Here is an 18,943-nt window from a genome sequence, read left to right on the forward strand (position 1 = left end):
CTACGCCGAAGTTCAATCCTCAGCATCGGGAAAAACACTGAAGGAGAGGGATTCGATCCGTGCTGTGGATTGAACTTCGGCGTTGAACTCAGTGGTTAGAGCGCTTGGTACGTAGAACCAAGGACCCGCGTTCGATCCCCGGCGCCGGAGCGAATTTTTCTTCTCTAATATTAAATGTTTCTTCATGTCTATTTACGTCACTTGACAGTACTTCACACTTATCTATTTGTTTAAAAGCATCATACCCATAGAATACTTCATTCATGTTTCATGATTTCAGAATCAAACATTTGCGAATATTTATACAGATCAAAACATAAATTTCAACATTAATTTATGAAGTAAACAGCAGTTAGAGAAATCATTGATTTTTACATTATGAAATAAAGTTTGATTAAAATATGGGACCTTTACGTGGCGTATGGTAAGCTTACGGCTTCACATCACGATAAAATACCCGAATTTCTTACGAAACGCCTGAAGCATATTATACGGTACAGGAAAAGTAGGTCTCTGCATCATATTTGTGAAAATAAAGTTTAATTTAAGAACATGCAAGAACGCATTTTTCAGAATTGTTTAATAATGTGAAATTATACGTAGTATATGTACCCGCCGGAAGCCTCACGTGCTCTCATGTCTGGTAGTTGTCGGATGTCAATTAAGATTACAGTCTGTGATGAATAGCATTTAATACACTACCAGACACTTGCATTCTTGAAGTTTGACTGACGCTCAAAATAGATGGTAGCGAGTTTTCCACTTCCAAAGTAGGAAGAGGGATTCTATTGTTAGTTTCGTACGTACAGTATAACACCTTCCAAGGATTTGCAGCGTCCCATGTGCATGCAGCAGGAAGGGGTATAATAATTCTTGTACCTCTTGCTATACTGCGTCCTTTGCAGCTGCGAGAATTTTTCAGTAACGGGAATGACGACGTAAACGGATCCGATCGAAGGAGTAGAGAAAAAAATACGTTATTCAATTTTAAGATCCGAGTGAGTGGAAACAAAAACGTATTCGCGAGAAGTGAAGTGGAAAAGATATTCAAAATGAGTTTTACGTAGAAGTGATGGCAATACTGATACTTCTGTACCGAGCTAAGATAAAAACTGGATTGCATTCGGGAGTACCCGGGTTCAAATCTCGTAGTCGGCCAATCTGATAGGGGCTCGTATTGTTTCCCTCGATCATAAAATAAGTAGTAAACTAGTCATTTTTTTAGTTGGTTATTTAACGATGCTGTATCAACTACTAGGTTATTTAGCGACGATGAGATTGGTGATAGCGAGATGATATTTGGCGAGATGAGGTCGAGGATTCGCCATAGATTACCTTGCATTCACATTACGGTTGGGGAAAAACTCGGAAAAAACCCAACCAGGTAATGAGCCCAAGCGGGGATCGAACCCGCGCCCGAACGCAACTTCAGACCGGCAGGTAAGCACCTTAACCGACTGAGCCACGCCGGTGGCTAACTAGTTGTTTAAAATGTTAAAAGAATATATATGTTTCGCAAGATATCAGTTTTGAAAGACTGTATAACACGAGGATGTTCGGCGATAAGCTCTGAAGAAATTCAACGTGCAATGTTTGTCGCCCAGAATCGCTTTGCATCATGTATCACTGCGCAAGGTCACCACTTTGAACACATGATGTAATTCTTAACATATGATGTAAGTAAGTTACAGAAATGATTGACCTTTTTTTAACAAACATATTGTTCATAATTAACTTTCAACTATCTTCAATGGCCATTAAAACACAGTTTTTGTATACGTCTTCAAACGTACTATGAAATAGTAAATAATAAATCATATCAATCCTTTAAAATAATTAAGTTTGTTTCCGTATCTCCCTTACACCTGCACCTAACAAACAAAAATATCTATACCACAAAATACCAAACAACTTTTGTCTGAAGATTTGTCTTCTATCACTACAAATGACCGTGCTATTCAGGTGAACTGTTTTAAATGCCTCACGCGGTATACTGTATTGTACTTTTAGGCTATCCGGATTAAGGAAAGTTCGGATTAACGAGGTTTTACTGTATTTACTTACTGAAACCGTCTGTTTGTTTTACGCCCGATCAACCATATTCCCATTTAGATCAATATTATTGTTTTACGACATTAACATACAGCTAGATATCGTACGCTGTTTAAGTGAATATTTTTTTAAAATCTTTATTCCTTTCCCTGGAAGATGAATATTTAAATGCCACCAGTGTTCTGGCAGGAATTTTAAACAAAATAAAAATAAAAATGCACGCATTCCGAATTTTTTTTTTACTGAATGGACAATTATCGTTTTTAGTTCTAATTTTATACATATGTTTTAATATGAACGGGGACCTCAGTGATTGGTTATAGTGTAGAAATTAAGAATTAAGACAACGAAATCGTATACCAATGCGTGAAAACACGCCTTCGCTGGATAACTGGTGGCTTCGGGGTTTTATCCCAGTGCGGTCAGGGAAAGGGTTAATTAAACTGTGGGACTCTCTTAACAGAGGCCAGCGCTAGTATGCGGGATTCGAACCCACAACTATTGCTGCTACATGACGTCGAATCTGCACCCTTTTTAGAAAATGCAATTGTAATATATTTATGAATCTCCTCAGTCGTTGTATACATAATATCGTTTCATTTTTAATTTAGATCCACAAAAACGAATGTTTGATTCCGTAGGAAAATTGAGTATGATACAAAAGGAATTAGAATTTAATTTAATTTGGAGTCGAGAAAGACTTGAATCAGGACGTGAAACAAGAATAATCATACGGACGCGTACTTGACTGATATCGTGGCACGTTGTGCAGAAGAAAGGAAATTAATAATAGTCACTTGAACTGTAATTTTGTTCTTCATGCGTTCTTTCTTTTATGTCGCTATCGTGAAAGTACTTCGTGGCTTATATAGTCGTTCAAGACTCTTGGCGTAAGTTTATATATGGATTTTTCCTATCTGAAATTAAAGGGAAACAAGGTAGAACACCCATCATACAGAGTCAGCATGGATCTGCTCTTTGAGATAACGAGAGGCTGCGAAGGCAAAGCTCGATACTTTAACGAATCCCATACGAAGCTTCAGGACTTTAAGCAGGTCTGCGGAGACAGATCATTTTATGTGCATATTAATATTGGTGATTCTATTGTATTGAGAAATGATAGGCTAGGCTGCGTATTTGATCACCACTATACCTCTTGAATCATCAGGCTACAATTTAGTTTCGTGACTTACATTTAATTTTAAATATTACTTGGCAATTTTAAAAAATCACGTCTTCAACGTTAGTAGCGTCGTCCTGGGTGGCGCAGTCGGTAGAGTGCTGGCCTTCTGTACCCGAGGTTGCGGGTTTGATCCCGGCCCAGGTCGATGACATTTAAGTATGCTTAAATGCGACAGGCTCATGTCAGTAGATTTACTAACTTATAAAAGAACTCTTGCGAGACAAAATTCCGGTACACCGGCGACGCTGATATAACCTCGGTAGTTGCGAGAGTCGTTAAATAAAACATAATTTACAATTTAGTTTAGTAGCACATAAATATCTTTAAGGAAATCATATTTATTTAAATAAATGTATTGACATTAAAAAAGAGAAGTTGTACCGTATTACTAAAACAAGAACTCTTTTAAAAAATCGTATTATGGAAATTACTTAATTCATTATAATCATTCCATATATAATAAATTCAGGCCCGGATTTTGATGACTTAAAAATTAGTATTGCAACGTAGTATAGTTCAAGCCAGCAAACATTTTCTCTAGCTCAGGCAGAATCCTCATTGTCACTGGTTACTTCTGGTCGCTGTCCGTTCGGTCATCCCAACTCCTGGTTAAATGAACTGAAAAGGATGAATTGAATACTAAAGAAACGTGACTATAACACCGTTTCAAAAAGCTATGTTTTTTATGGCTGAACTGTGCTTTTACCCTTGTTCGAGTCTACTTTTCAAACCCCTACAATTTCCGATTTGGTATGGGTTTCATTGAAATAATCACGTCACTCATATGCGACCTTCCATTGTAAGACATTACAGGATATTGTATTGAAATAAGCGTTCAAGTCCTCAGAGCGATATGAATCCACGATTGTGGCTTCCATGCATCGTTAAAACTGCGCCGTAACCGACCCTCAAACTGTGGCCTTAAGAGTATATCAGAAATGTGACGGACATTTATTAACCTGTTTGACGAACGAGCTGCTCGAGCGATCATCATCTGTGCACGCCCACACTTAAGCCGAGAGATTGGTCTATTAATATAAATCGCAGCACACTTGAGACGATAATGACGTCAAGAAGCGTGTGTTTGTTGCCGTACGGTCATAAAGCACAGCCACAGTAATGTAGCAAGTTTTCAACAGGAAATTTCTGGCGAACGTACGACTTCTAGCAGAAGAATAATGGGAACGGTGGAATAGCCTATCACACATCCCGGATTCAATTGAGTTACGATTCAAAAGTATAACAACTAATTGCATGGAAACTTAAATTTAAGTATTCGTAAATAATAGTGCTTTAATAATAATAATAATAATAATAATAATAATAATAATAATAATAATAATAATAATGATTTACTTCAACTGGCAGAGTTAAGGCCATAAGGCCTTCTCTTCCACTCAACCAGCAAAAAGTATAGCCTACATACATATGTGTGAACTTACAAGCTACAAAGAATACAATTTGATTTAGTTAAAAGTTACGTGTATACGAGATTTACTTATGAATTAAACAGTAAAATACTATGAACTATTAATTAAACAATGAAATACAAACTATGTAGCAGAATTAAACTAAAATACATAGAATGTTAATTTTTTACATAATGTTAGATAATAGGAAGAGATTATTGAGAGACAATTTTGAAAATACAGGATGCACAGGATGCATGTCTAAAGAAAGAAGTTACCATATAGTCAGTGACTGTTAAGTCAGTATAATTAGACTGAATTGCTAAGAAGGTTATCTTTTAAGCTATTTAAAAAAAAAATGTTTTTATTGTCTTGCAGCCCGTAATACTTTGTGACAAGGAATTCCATTGTCGCGAGGTGGATACTGTAAAAGATGAAAAACAAGATGTTCTATGAAGAGCTATACTTGGCGTGCCACAGATAAGCGATCGGGTATTTACGTCATGGTTAGAGTGTAAATAAGAGAAACGAAACGAAAGGTAATTTGATGTTAAGGTGTGCAGAATTCGAAAGAGTGAAGACAAAGAGTGTAAAGTTCTACGTTCTTTGAGTCGGAACCACGAAAGACTTGCGAAGGACGGTGATCATATCGATGGATGTTGCACACGTATCTGACGCACTGACTTTTAGTCGATTATTTAACGACGCTGAATCAACTACTAGATTATTTAGCGCCGATGGGATTGGTAATAGCGAGTTAATTTTTGGCGAAATACGGTCGATCATTCGCACGAATTACCTGGCATTCGCCTTGCAGTTTGGGAATATTCCGGGAAAAATTCAGCCCGGATAATCGGCCCAATAAGGAGTCGAACCCTCGCCCGAGGGCAGCTCGAGATCAGTAGGAAAATGCGCTATCGCCTGAACTACGGTGATAGCTCTCGTAAATAACAATATAAGTAAATCACAGTACAATATTACAATGTTAGACTTGCATTGAGAAGATTTGGCTTTTCCATCGTGTGTTAGAATTTAATAACATCAATACTTCGAAACAACTTAACTGGATCCGTCGTGTTGGAATCGAAACTAAACGTTTCAGATATGGAGGGAGTTACGAATGAATTTTTCAATTTCTACAGTTTTAAAGTTATCAAATTTTTACTACATCTTTACGCACTTATCAATGCATGCTGTGCTACATGTTGTATATGTTGATTTATTGATTATGAAGTTATTAGAATGTACTCGTATTATCTTTTAATTGCTAGTCGACATAAAAAGTCCCTTGCATAACAGTTTTAATCTGCTGAGTTGAAATTTTGTGCAAATACATTTCACATGAGTAAAAATAAAGATTTATCTGGGTTTTAATGACGTATATTTTACTGTGAATATATTTTTAAACTTTTATATCATTTTTCATTAACCTCCTCTGTTATAGATCTTAGACCTTAATGCCTGTCGGAGAGGGGACAATTATTGGTACACATAAACTAGACAGCGACACATTTGTGGGCCTTCGCTAGCCTGGGGTAGCAGAGCGTAGAGATTTCCACTCATACATGCACAAGCGTAACATTAATGGGAGGATTTCTTCAAAATTTTGGTAAAGAATTTTTTGCATCATCTGGAAACTCATTTCTTCTATTTTGCAATTCATTTTCTTCTAGTTTTCATAACTTGTACCCATTATTTCGATAATTTCATAATTATTTAGGCACTTATAGTATAAGCGCATCATACTTTCTATATCTTACGCTATCATCAATGTCTGTTTTCTCCTGTTTCACATTTTCCGACATTTACTCGTATTATCCTTCCAACGGATAAAAAGTAGACTTCCCCAATGGAGCAAAAGACTTCATTGAGTTACCAACTGAAGCTTAAACATGTGGCTATGTTGTAAACTAAAATTATTTTCTATCTATTATAATTATTTTATCCCATAAAGAAACCAAGAGTATACAGTATATATATATATATATATATATATATATATATATATATATATATATATATTTTCTAAAGTGCTTATATAATGTGGCATATCTTTTGAATGGTTCAAGATAAATAAATAATTTTGATATGTAACATTCTGCATGTAGGGGATCATTTTCGCGAAAGAAGGTTTACTCTGGATCAATTTCTAATGGAGTTAGGTTGGTCCAAAATTGTATTAATTTTTTTCCCAAAACATTTTTCCTTTGGGCCCCCAAATTCGATTTGAAAATTTGAATTATATAAATTGCTTAGTTTACTTCTAAGAATCATATCACCAAAGTTTAAAAGCCATTAATGGAAAAATGTGGATTTCTGTCTTAAGAGTCGACGAATACCAAGATATATACCTTAGATCGCGTAGCAACCAGGCCCGGTAAATTTCATTTTTATTATTTAAAGTTGTCATTGTTATTGTAATTCATCCTGTTAAAATTTTTAAATTGTAATCACTGTATTTGTTACAATACTGTTAGAAATTTTAAACTAATTCTGATAAAAACTGTGTCACAATTTTGTGCGTGCATTTTTTATAACTCTAAGATTCTAAAATTAAAAATATGTAGCATAAACAGAATAATTTAAAATAAATGTTCTGGCTATTTCACAAACTATTTTTTCTCTATAATCTGGGATTATTAAAAACATTAACATTATTACATTATTAACATAACAGTAGTTCTATATAAAATATTCGGACAGATTCAATGAAATTGTCTGAGGAGTGGATTTTTTTTTTAATTTACCCTCCCCTTTTATAAATTGAATAACTGAAAAAATAGTGTACGATGAAAGTCAAATTTCGAACTCTATTAGGTTGCTAAGATGCATATGTGTAGCAAAAATAAAAGCTGTATCTGAAAAATTTAGAACACTTCATTTTCTGTGTAATCTTACTCTTAATTTATTATCAAAATACATTGCAAAGCATTTTAGTTTAAAGCTTTTTCCTTGCACTATATCATATGAAAAATGAAATGGTGTAAACGAATAGAAAACGTTCTCAGATGAGTTTTAGAGCAGAAAAATGTAACATATTATGCGAAAGACTCCCCAAAAGTAACTTACCCTTAGTCGTTGCGGAAATAGAGCAAAGATAAACTTTATTTTTCTGTAATAATTGAAGACAATTTTTGAAGCTTAAATTATCTAATTATATCAATTTTTTTACTTGGTTATTTAACGACGGTATGTTAAGTACGAGGTTATTAACATAGATTGATGATAGAGAGATGGTATTTTGCCTTAGATTACCTGACATTCGCCTTACGATTGGGGAAAACCTCGGGAAAAACCCAATCAGGTAACTAGCCCAAGCGAGGATCGAACTCGCGCCCGAGCGCAACTCCGGATTGGCAGGCAAGTGCCTAAGTCGACTGAGCTACGCCAGTGGCTTTACATGAATTACTGTGTAAAATAAATATTACGGAAATAGAGCAAAGAAATATTTTTCTATAAAAACTTTACTTTTCTATAGATATAAAGTCACAAATGTCGTTGGTCGTTTCTTTCCGCAAACAAATTTAAAGCCAGACTTGGTGACAGAATCTTTCAGGGTCACTTCCTCTTTAAACATCAGCCGTCACTAGTTTGTAGAAGCTCCCTTTGACATGCACGGGCGACTGTCCATGAAACAACTAGCTTTAGTTTTAAAACTTTCCTTTCAACGGTCTTTCGCAGTGCTTCCGTCTTGCATGATATAAGTATTATAGCCCATTTAGAATCTGATTATAGACCATTTATAGCTGTTTTAGACAGCTATTGCTAATTTAAGCCTTGATGGTATTGAAAATATACATTATTCTTTTGGGAGAGCGTGTTAAAAGTAAACAAAGTAAGTAAAGTGTTCGAATGAAGGGTTCAGAGCCATAGAGGGCCAAACGCCATTTATTAAAAACGGAGAAAGCAAGGATTAAAGTTAAGTGAATACCATAGTATTAGCAAGGATTAAAGTTAAGTGAATACTATAGTTTAATGAAAATTGACATATCATTTAGCTTTAATATGCATACTATATATTACTTGCTTTATGTTTCATTGGATTATGGTAATCACATAATTTTAACCCTTGTTTTCTCCGTTTTTAATATATGGCGCTTGGCCCACTATGGTTCTGAACCCGTCAAATGTTGACAGACGATATAAAGCCTACCTACATCTAACAATGTCAATATTATTTACTAATTTTTCGATTCATACGTTATTGTGAAATAATGGGTGCGCAGATAAAAGGGGATGTCATCAAAACTAAGTTTTGACATAATTTCAAAACACACTTTTACGAAGTATGTAGGATCGCTGAAACAATTTTTTAACTCCATACGCAGAATTCTCTTTCATAATTAATTTCAAAGCTATGCTATGACTTAACGCATTCTACACAACGTTCTTCTCGCATTTCTCTACCGAAATATTGACTTAACTCAATTTTGGCCGACAGGTGATTTATCCCCTTTTGTCCGCGCACTCACGAATTTTTTTAAGAAATAGGCTACATTACTGTTATTGTAAGCAACATCATTTAGTACGGGTAGGTTATGCATCGTCTGTCAGCTTTTTGAACAACTGGAAGTTGTTTAAGTTGTTTATTAATGACATGAAATTGGAAAACATTTTGTATGATTTTTAAAAGTGAATGATATACGTGTTAAAACTGTTTTATTTCTGCCTCATTGCGCAAATATCCATACTTTCACAATAGAATAAAATTTTAACACTTGTATCATTATTACTTTAATTTTACAATTTATAAACCAAATTATATACAGTAATTTATTATTTTACGTTTTGAATTATAAAAATGAACTTTCAGTGCAATATTCTTATTTGAGTGCACAATACAATGAATGACTTCATTTAAATATTCATATTAGATAATAGCTTGAGTAAATAAACTATAAACTGATAAGAAAACTAAAATGTGAAACAAAACGGAAAAAGTATGTTTCGCTTACATGACACATTTTTTTTATCATAAACACACCGATAGTAAATGTGTTCTTTTATGTTGAAAGTTTTGTATTGCTTTGAGGTAATTTGAATTCTTAAAGACATTGTCAAGTTTTGTGTTTTGTCTGTTCGTAGCGATAGATTATAGATACTGCTGTCTTTTTTTTTTTTTTTTTTTTTTTGCTTCCATCGGTAATATGACTTTTCAAAGATGGCGGAAGATAGAAAATATGTGTTAACGTATGTTTGTTTAAAGTCCCGTACAATATTTATCTTTATTTTTTATGCCTGGTCTACGTCGTATTGAAGAGTACATTTCTTATAACCTATATTTAATTTCAGAAGAGCCTTCGTATTCCTATATTTTTCGGTGATATCTATATCATCTTTATATTACTTATGTCATCTATACTAATAATAAATCTGTAGCCGAAATTTTTCTGGTAATTTTCGATTTTCCAAAAATAATTGGTCCTAACATATATAATTAACCACACTGAAACCGAAAATCGCATTTTTGAAATTTTTGTTTGTATGTCTGTCTGTATGTTTTTTACCTTTTCACGCGATAATGGCTGAACCGATTTATATGAAAATTGGAATATAAATTAAGTTCGTTGTAACTTAGATTTTAGGCTATATGGCATTCAAAATACTTTATTTAAAAGGGGCGTTATAAGGGGGCCTGAATTAAATAAATCGAAATATCTCGCTTATTATTGATTTTTGTGAAAAATGTTACATAACAAAAGTTTCTTTGAAAATGATTTCCGATAAGTTTTATTCTTTACAAAATTTTGATAGGACTGATATTTAATGAGATAAATGAGTTTTAAAATTAAAATAACGCCATCTAAGACGGTGCAATGAAATAACAAATGATTTCGTCTATAAGGGGCCTTGGGCAACAACAATCGAAAAAGGGGCCTTGGACAGCAACAATCGAAAGCTATTAAACTATTCCTATGCACAGAAAATTTGATAGGCTTTTTTGTACATTCGTTTTCTGTATTTCTTAAAATAATATTTATGTACACACTCATTTTAATCTCAGAGAATTAATGAACAACGAGAGTGTATTGATTTAGTATGCAGTAATAGTACGTTAGCTTAGCAATCCATTATTTTATAATTCAAATTTTAACTATGCTCAATTGAATCGTGTTAAAATACATAAAATAGATTATATATGCAATAAATGCAATGCAAAAAAAAATTGGGTAATGAGCCAAGCAGATTATGTTGCGCTGTTGTAAAGGTTGTTGCTTCTGAGATTCAAGAGCCCCCACAACAAATTAAAAACTTTTTTATCGGAGTACATCCGTTATCAACGCACTTTTTATATAATATAATATAATATAATATAATGTAATGTAATGTAATGTACTGTAATGTAATATAATATAATATAATGTATAATATAATATAATATATAATATAATATAATATAATATAATATAATATAATATAATATAATATAATATAATATAATATAATATAATATAATAATAAATATGTAGCCGAAAATTTTCTGGTAATTTTCCCTTTTCCAAAAATAATTGGTGTTAACATGTATAATTATTCATCCTGAGACCGAAAATCGCTTTTTTGAAATTTTTGTTTGTATGCCTGTCTGTCTGGATGTTTGTTACCTTTTCACGCGATAATGGCTGAACGGATTTCGATGAAAATTGAAATATAAGTTAAGTTCGTTGTAATTTAGATTTTAGGCTATATGGCATTCAAAATACTTCATTTAACGGGGCCTGAATTAAATCGAAATATCTCGCTTATTATTGTTTTTTTGTGAAAAATGTTACATAACAAAAGTTTCTTTAAAAATGATTTCCGATAAGTTTTATTCTATGCAAAATTTGGTAGGTCTGATAGAATTTTAAAATAATAATACAATACGTTTTCACCGCCGCCTCAGATTGTAGCGTTGTTGTTCCTGCAGTAATTCCCACGTGCAAAATATAAAATTTTTGAATAGGAAGAAAAAACACATTTATTCATTCCATGGCAATGGTACATAGGAGATCGTGAATTCTTACATTTTCGAAAGAAAGAAATATAATTACATATCACTATTTATGCTGTATCACTATTTAAGTTATTTGAAGGTTTCAGAACCGTAGTGGGCCAAGCGCCATTTACTGGAGACGTAGAAAACAAGGTTTAAAATTAAGTTATTATCATAATTCAATGGAACCATATAGCAAGTAATATAAAGTATACACAATAAAACTAAATGATATGTCAATCTTCATTAAACTATAGTTGCGTGTAATAACAAATAAGAAACATGTTAAAGGAATTGTCATTGCACCAAATGAGTGGTCTCTGGACCAAAATGATCGCAATTTAATTATTTAAATACAATTTCAATTAAGTAACATATTAAACGATTTATCCTTCTAACAAACACGAATGTTCCCTGGATCAAACGTCCTAATTTAATTACGTAATTACTTTATATTTATTTCTAACAGGTGCAGCGGAGCGCACGGGTACGGCTAGTAAGTTATAATTTTATTTTTTTGTACATCAGCATTGTAAATAATCTTCATCGTTAGTGAATTATATATTATGAAACATGTTTATAATGTTATAATTTATGGCATGAGTCAAATTTTTAGAAAAAGTTTGACGAATGCAATAACTGTATAACATTATAAATGTGTTTCATACGCTGTTTTCTTGTACGACAACATTATAAAACAATTAATAAATGAATATCATATTAAATTTGTAATGATCGGAAGTTTAATATCATGGTCTATGAAGAAAGGGGTTGCTATGACAACAATGATGTATTAAATATTATAGTACGGAAAATCGTTCATAATATTAACTTTATGGCACAAGTTATGACGTCATAATATAAATCATGACGTTTTAGTTGGCATGGTAATATTTACGGCACTGGTAAAATAGTGTGGCATATTGTGCACGATTTTCATTAACGATAAAGATTGTTTAGAATACAGGTATACAAAAAAAATCGTTTATATTATGCCAAATTATTGTATCAGTGCCGTAAAATATTGCCATGCCAACCAAAACGTCATGACGTGTATTGTGAGTGTGTAACTTGTGTCATGAAGTTATTATGAAACGATTTGCCGTGCAATAATATGTAATACACCATTGCTGTCATAGCAACCCTTCTTCATAGACCATGATATCAAACTTCTCATCATTACAAATTTAATATGTTATTTCTTTATTAATTGTTTTATAAAGTTGTCGTACAAAAATATCATATGAAACACGTTTATAATGTTATACAATTATTACATCCGTCAAAATTAGAAAACGGCGTTTTGCTCGTTCCTTAAATAATTGACTCATCGATTAAAGTGTAATATTATAAACTGTTTTATGATATACTATTGCGAATAGAAGCATTTGAAATGTAGATATGGAGAAGAATGGAACGTGTAAAGTGGACAGAGTAAGAAATTAAGCTAAAGAGTGGGCGAAGGAAGAATGGTGCTGAAACTGATCAGGAACAGAAAAAGGAATTGGTTGGATCACTGGCTGAGAAGAAACTGTCTATTGAAGGATGCATTGGAAGGAATGGTGAACGCGAGAAGAGTTTGGAGTAGAAGAAATCACATCATAGACGACATTAAGATATATGGATCACATGAGGAAACGAAAAGGAAGGCAGAAGAAGGAAAGATGGAGAAAGCTGCGTTTGCAGTGAAGGACCTGCTCTTGGGCAGAACACTAAATGAATGAATGAATATACTATTGTGTAACATAGCAACAACATGTAGACGTAATTTTATTCAAGAAATCAATATAACTGGTAACAAATCAAGTCTGACTCCTGATTAGAAAATTCTGCATTTTATTGGGAATTTATAGGAACATATTTGGGAGTACCTATTGCGTCTGGAAATTTTACTAATATGTTTGTCATTGATTCATATCAAGTCAATAAAGATTTTAGGTTTTAAAATTAAAATCGCATTAAGAAACAAGGGTATAGTCTACAGATGTTCTTGTTAGAATCGTTATGAAAGTGAGATTGAACGCATCGCGTTCCTTCTTGCATACGATTGTAAATATATACAAAAATTATATTATTCATTCTAATATACGCATTAGTTATTCCTATATACGGACACGCCTATGCGAAAGGAAGGAAATTATACTGCCAAATTCTGTACACATGGAAGTAGTTACTACGCCTTCACGTTAGCCCGCCAGCGTTACGCTGTTGCTTTCTGTATCAGTCAGTAGCGAAGCGTGAAATTACCAGAGGAAACTGAAAGTTGAAAAAAAAAAAATTAATGCGCTCTGACATTCCGTACATTGTTCCTTATAAACCGTCAGCTAGAGAACAAAATTCTTCCTCAGGGAAATTTAAATACTTTTCCAACTGAAATACATGTAAGTTATGTGTATTTGCATCTAATATAAATTTAAGTTACTGTCTGAATACTAATCTTACTCTGCAACTACGAAAATGTATGTCAAACATATCTGCTATTCTTTGTGGAAGGTTTCTGTTTGTAGCTCATATTGACAGAGAATAATTATCGGTGTAAAATACGATTTATGATAACATATTTATGCGCTATTATTATTATTATTATTATTGTTATTATTATTATTATTATTATTATTATTATTATTATTATTATTACTTACTTACTTACTGGCTTTTAAGGAACACGGATGTTCATTGCCGCCCTCACATGAGCCCGCCATTGATACCTATCCTGAGCAAGATTAATCCAGTCTCTATCATCATATCTCACCTCCCTCGAATCCATTTTAATATTATCCTCCCATCTAAGTCTCGGCCTCCCCAAAGGCCTTTTCCTCTCCGCTCTCCCAACTAACACTCTATATGCATTTCTAGATTCGCCCATACGTGCTATATGTCCTACCCATCTCAAACGTCTGGATTTAATGTTCGTCATTATGTCAGGTGAAGAATACAATGCGTGCAGTTCTATGTTGTGTAACTTTCTCCATTCTCCTGTAACTTCATCCCTCTCAGCCCCAAATATTTTTCTAAGCACCTTATTCTCAAACACCCTTAACCTAAGTTCCTCTCTCAAAGTGAGAGTCCAAGTTTCACAACCATAAAGAACAACCGGTAATATAACTGTTTTATAAATTCTAACTTTCAGATTTTTTGACAGCAAACTAGATGATAAAAACTTCTCAACCGAATAATAAGAGGCATTTCCCATATTTATTTTGTGTTTAATTCCTCCCGAGTAACATTTATATTTGTTACTGTTGCTCCCAGATATTTGAATTTTGCCACCATTATTATTATTATTATTATTATTATTATTATTATTATTATTATTATTATTATGACAAGAGTTCGGGACAGAAGAAAATATCAGGCGATAGACGACATTAAGGTAATTATATGAATGACATGCGGAGACTAAGAGGAAGGCAGAAAATAGGAAGGATTGAGGAATGCTGGGTCTGCAGTGAAATACCTGCCCTTGATCAGGAAACTATGAATGAATGAATGAATGAGTGAATGAATTATATTATTATATACTGCTTTGTAAAATTAATCTTATTGAGTGACCATATAGATGTATAGAACTATAGTATGTGTAAGAATTTCTTACAAAGCCAACATGTGAAAAATTATGAAATTTTATGTACATAAGCTTATATTGCGGATAAAGTAACATAATTTTGAAAATGCAGAAAATGAGTGATAGGCCTACATGTTTGTTATGAAAATTATACTCATACAGTCAGACAAGTGTGTGTTGAAAATTACTTTTAAGAGTATGAAGGACGCTGAAGACATGTTTTTTCGTCAATCCCCCATTAATTTTTGTATAATCATTTGATAGTGAGTAGGTAGAAATGTGTGTACTGTTTTTCACCAGTGGAAAAATGTAAGTTTCGGGAATGGTGATAAATGATTATATTCTTATCCCACGACTTCTGGTGGTAAAAATCTGGCAAGATTACGTGAGATTATATTTCTTGTATATATAAGCATGACTAAAAAATCAGTTTTGAAAATTTTTCATTTAAATTGACTGATCTTAGGAAGTTGTGTACGTTACTCAACTTCTCTCTTTTCCTTGCCTTCAGAATCCTTCATTGTCACCTTATAACTATAATTAAACACACAAGACTTAGGGACTGGATTAACTCTTAAATTGGCAATGTATCCTATAGGATACAACAGGTTAATCGGCTATTATGCTATAATTTTAATAGAACAATAGAAAAAAATTGGTAGGAAAATTAAAATTTCACAATACTATAATATTGCACAACATATAAAATATGGACATTGCGATAGTTGCTTTCTTTACAGTCCGACACGGTTTAATAAACTAGTGTGAGAAATGAAGTTTTGCCAATTTAAGGGTTAAGAGGGGACTCATTCCATCATTTTCGCGTCTTTGCGCCTCGTAGTATATTCCCGATGAGCACAATGACAACTTTAGTTTAAAACACTTCTTCCCCCTTATGATGATAAAAATCCGTATCGAATCTTGAGAGGAAAGAAGAAAAAGTGAAAAAATGTGTAGCAGTGTATATCGATTAGGGTGGTGTGAGTCCCCTCGAGATAAATAAGCCCCGGTGCTCTCACGGTACGTACGTGCCTCGGGCCGCTCCTCGCCACGCTGCCGTCCTGCTGGGCCGCTCGTCGCGACTGAGTGCCAGCAGCTCTCGTCTTCTGCGCGCGCACTCACCGGGGCGGGGGAACGAATTAAGACTTCAAGTACAGCGTCATGATTTCAAACCACGGGTTTGATGTCGCTCATGTACGTCAGCACCTCCATTATTTTCTTGTTTGTTGTTCTACATGGGACGTTCGGGAAGTAAAGGCCGGTGACCGTTTAACAGAAACAAAAATCGCCGGGGTTCAAGCTACGACTGAACCGCAAATTTTGCGTTCACGCTAAGTTGAATGTTGGCGATCTTTTTGTCGAATTTTTTTCGGGCTGTGTGAACACTCTTCCGTTTTCGGTAGTTTTCTTGCTTTTGTGCGGCAGTTAGTCTCGACTTCGTGCGTGAGGCTGCAAGATAAAACTTGTTGAAGTATGTATGTATGTATGTATATATATATATATATATATATATATATATATATATAATTAGGCTTTATTGTGAATAAAAAAATCTTTACTTTCACGTCCTTCACTTCCCGTTCTCTTTCTGGTTCTCGTTCCCGGTTTATTGTGAACCAGCTTTAAGCGTTGGAATGGGATCGGTCTGCGTAGGGAAGCGTGCACATACTTGTCCGTACGCTGGCGTACAACTTCTTGCCGCCCGACAACAGACAGGTTGAAGTGGGACCGGTCTTTATAGGAACTCTCTGTTTGTTAAGTCCAAATTTTGCGATATTGAGAATGATTATAGTACTACTGAATTTCTTAAGGGAATATCTATCCGAAGGTATACTCTGTTAAGTCCTGGGACGACTGATTTCGGATTTAATTAATTTCTTTTTTCAAAAGAATATGAAAATATATTAGGTATATACTACGTAAAGTCCCACATAACTTTGCTTACTTTTATGTGTATCTTATACTTTTCAAGGTATACTGTGGTTCCACTATATCAAAATATAAAAGCTGAAAGAAAAAACACGTGGAATTTGTTTTTTGCCTGTACCTAAAGTTGATAAAATTGACTTATCGTACAATACCTCTGAGGTACAGATATTTCAAAGATACTACTGTACAGAGTGTCTGACTTAAGCCGTTCATTTTTGCTTAGGCAGCCCAAATAACAGTCGAGTCATGCGGGAAGTATTTAATGGTTTCGTAGGTGGAATCTGAGATACAGTAGGTACAACGTTCACTCACATCATCACGTAAATGTTACGAATATTTAGCCTTCGTATGATAATTTTATATCAAACACGTGCTATCAATCTGTTACGTTAATTATTTATTTTCTTTCTCCTTTCCAACGTTCATTCCTGCCTTGGATAATGTTTTATCGAGTCATTTGCTCTTCTTACAGTTCCTTAACATCGTTTTCTTAATGCGCGAGTTATATCTAATTCCTCAAATTAATTAATTTGTTTTGTTTCATTCGGAATAAGCGACATATCTTTAAAGAACAGGCAGCGCAGAATTTTAACCAAATCTATTAATTTATTTCAATATGTTTTGAATGTGTCACATCTAGTGACTCTACTATGAGAATTTCAAAGCCTAGGTAGACTGCAGAGGTGACTAGAGGATATGGAAATAAGGTAAAAAGTCATAATAAACACAGGTCCGGAAACCAACCGATTCCGAGATACGGTATGTCAGAACTATTGTTACGAACTGAATAAACCTCATTTCTTCCTGGTAGACTTAATAGTCATGCGTAGCTCCATTTTTTTTTAACATGAGCTACGCAGCCTTTTGGCTGATTTGTCTCATTGGAACTGCTGTGGTACTGGTACAGGCATGACGGAACACCGACTCACTTTAATTTGAACATTCGAAAGTTCTTACGTACAAGCCTTCGCAACAGATATAAAGGTCATGGAAAACCAACACCATAGCCTCCGAAGTCCCCCGATTTCAATCGTCTGATCTTTTTCTTGTATATTTAAAATGTTTTGTGTATTCTAACCCTGTTGATAATGTTAACGAACGTGTGAACGTATTAGAGACTCGGCAGGGATATTCGAACATTTACGTCGATGAAGAAACGTGCACATTCCTGCCTTATCGTGAACGGTTGTCATATTGAGCACAGGTTAAACGTTTTTTCCCTCCAGTGCATGTCGGATGTTATGTTATGCCATAGCTCCTCAGAGATTTCGGAAACGGCTGGTTTCCGAACCTATGTTTATTAGGACATTTTGCCTTGTTTTTTTGTCCTCTATTCACCTCTGCACTTTGCACATATAATTATTATGAACCTGTCTGTATTTTCAGCCGAGACTGAGAGAATTCCTTGTAAACCATAGAAGAGTCGTTCAGTCTACATTGCTTCACGTGTTACTATTTTTCTATTATTACACCACTTGCATGATGTCTTGTCGCATTGATTAATAGATTCGAAATATGAGTAACATTCTTCTAATAGGAGAAATCGCTGTACACGAACACGCGGACTGACAGCGTGGAAGATATCACTTTCTGGTATTTGAGATATTTCGTTAAATATTTGGAATTGTTTTCTTCATTATCATTATATTTTTATACTTCATGATATGAGAAAATATAAAAATGTCTAGAATATTAACCATATAACCGCATAACATCAAAAAAGTACATTATTTCTGGCCATAGCCAGAGTATGTTTTTAAAAATCCCATTTAGCGATCTGACATTTCTTACAATCCAAGAGAAATATTTCGTTGAAACAAGAGACGAAGCAA

The 18,943-nt window shown here is 33.9% G+C and overlaps 1 protein-coding gene and 1 long non-coding RNA gene across 17 annotated transcripts in view; one reads left to right on the plus strand and one right to left on the minus strand.

Moving 5' to 3' along the window:
- LOC138699782 (uncharacterized) overlaps positions 1–16,331 on the minus strand; it is a 59,861-nt gene extending 43,530 nt beyond the window's left edge. For both annotated transcript variants that reach the window (XR_011332078.1, XR_011332077.1), the window contains exon 1: positions 16,211–16,331. This is a non-coding gene — a long non-coding RNA (uncharacterized lncRNA). The remainder of the gene's footprint in view (positions 1–16,210) is intronic.
- Positions 1–18,943, plus strand: part of LOC138699780 (multiple PDZ domain protein-like) — a 1,065,748-nt gene that overhangs the window by 472,670 nt on the left and 574,135 nt on the right. The window lies entirely within an intron of this gene.

This window comes from Periplaneta americana, chromosome 5 (genome assembly GCF_040183065.1).
Source record: "Periplaneta americana isolate PAMFEO1 chromosome 5, P.americana_PAMFEO1_priV1, whole genome shotgun sequence".
NCBI classification, from domain to species: domain Eukaryota; kingdom Metazoa; phylum Arthropoda; class Insecta; order Blattodea; family Blattidae; genus Periplaneta; species Periplaneta americana.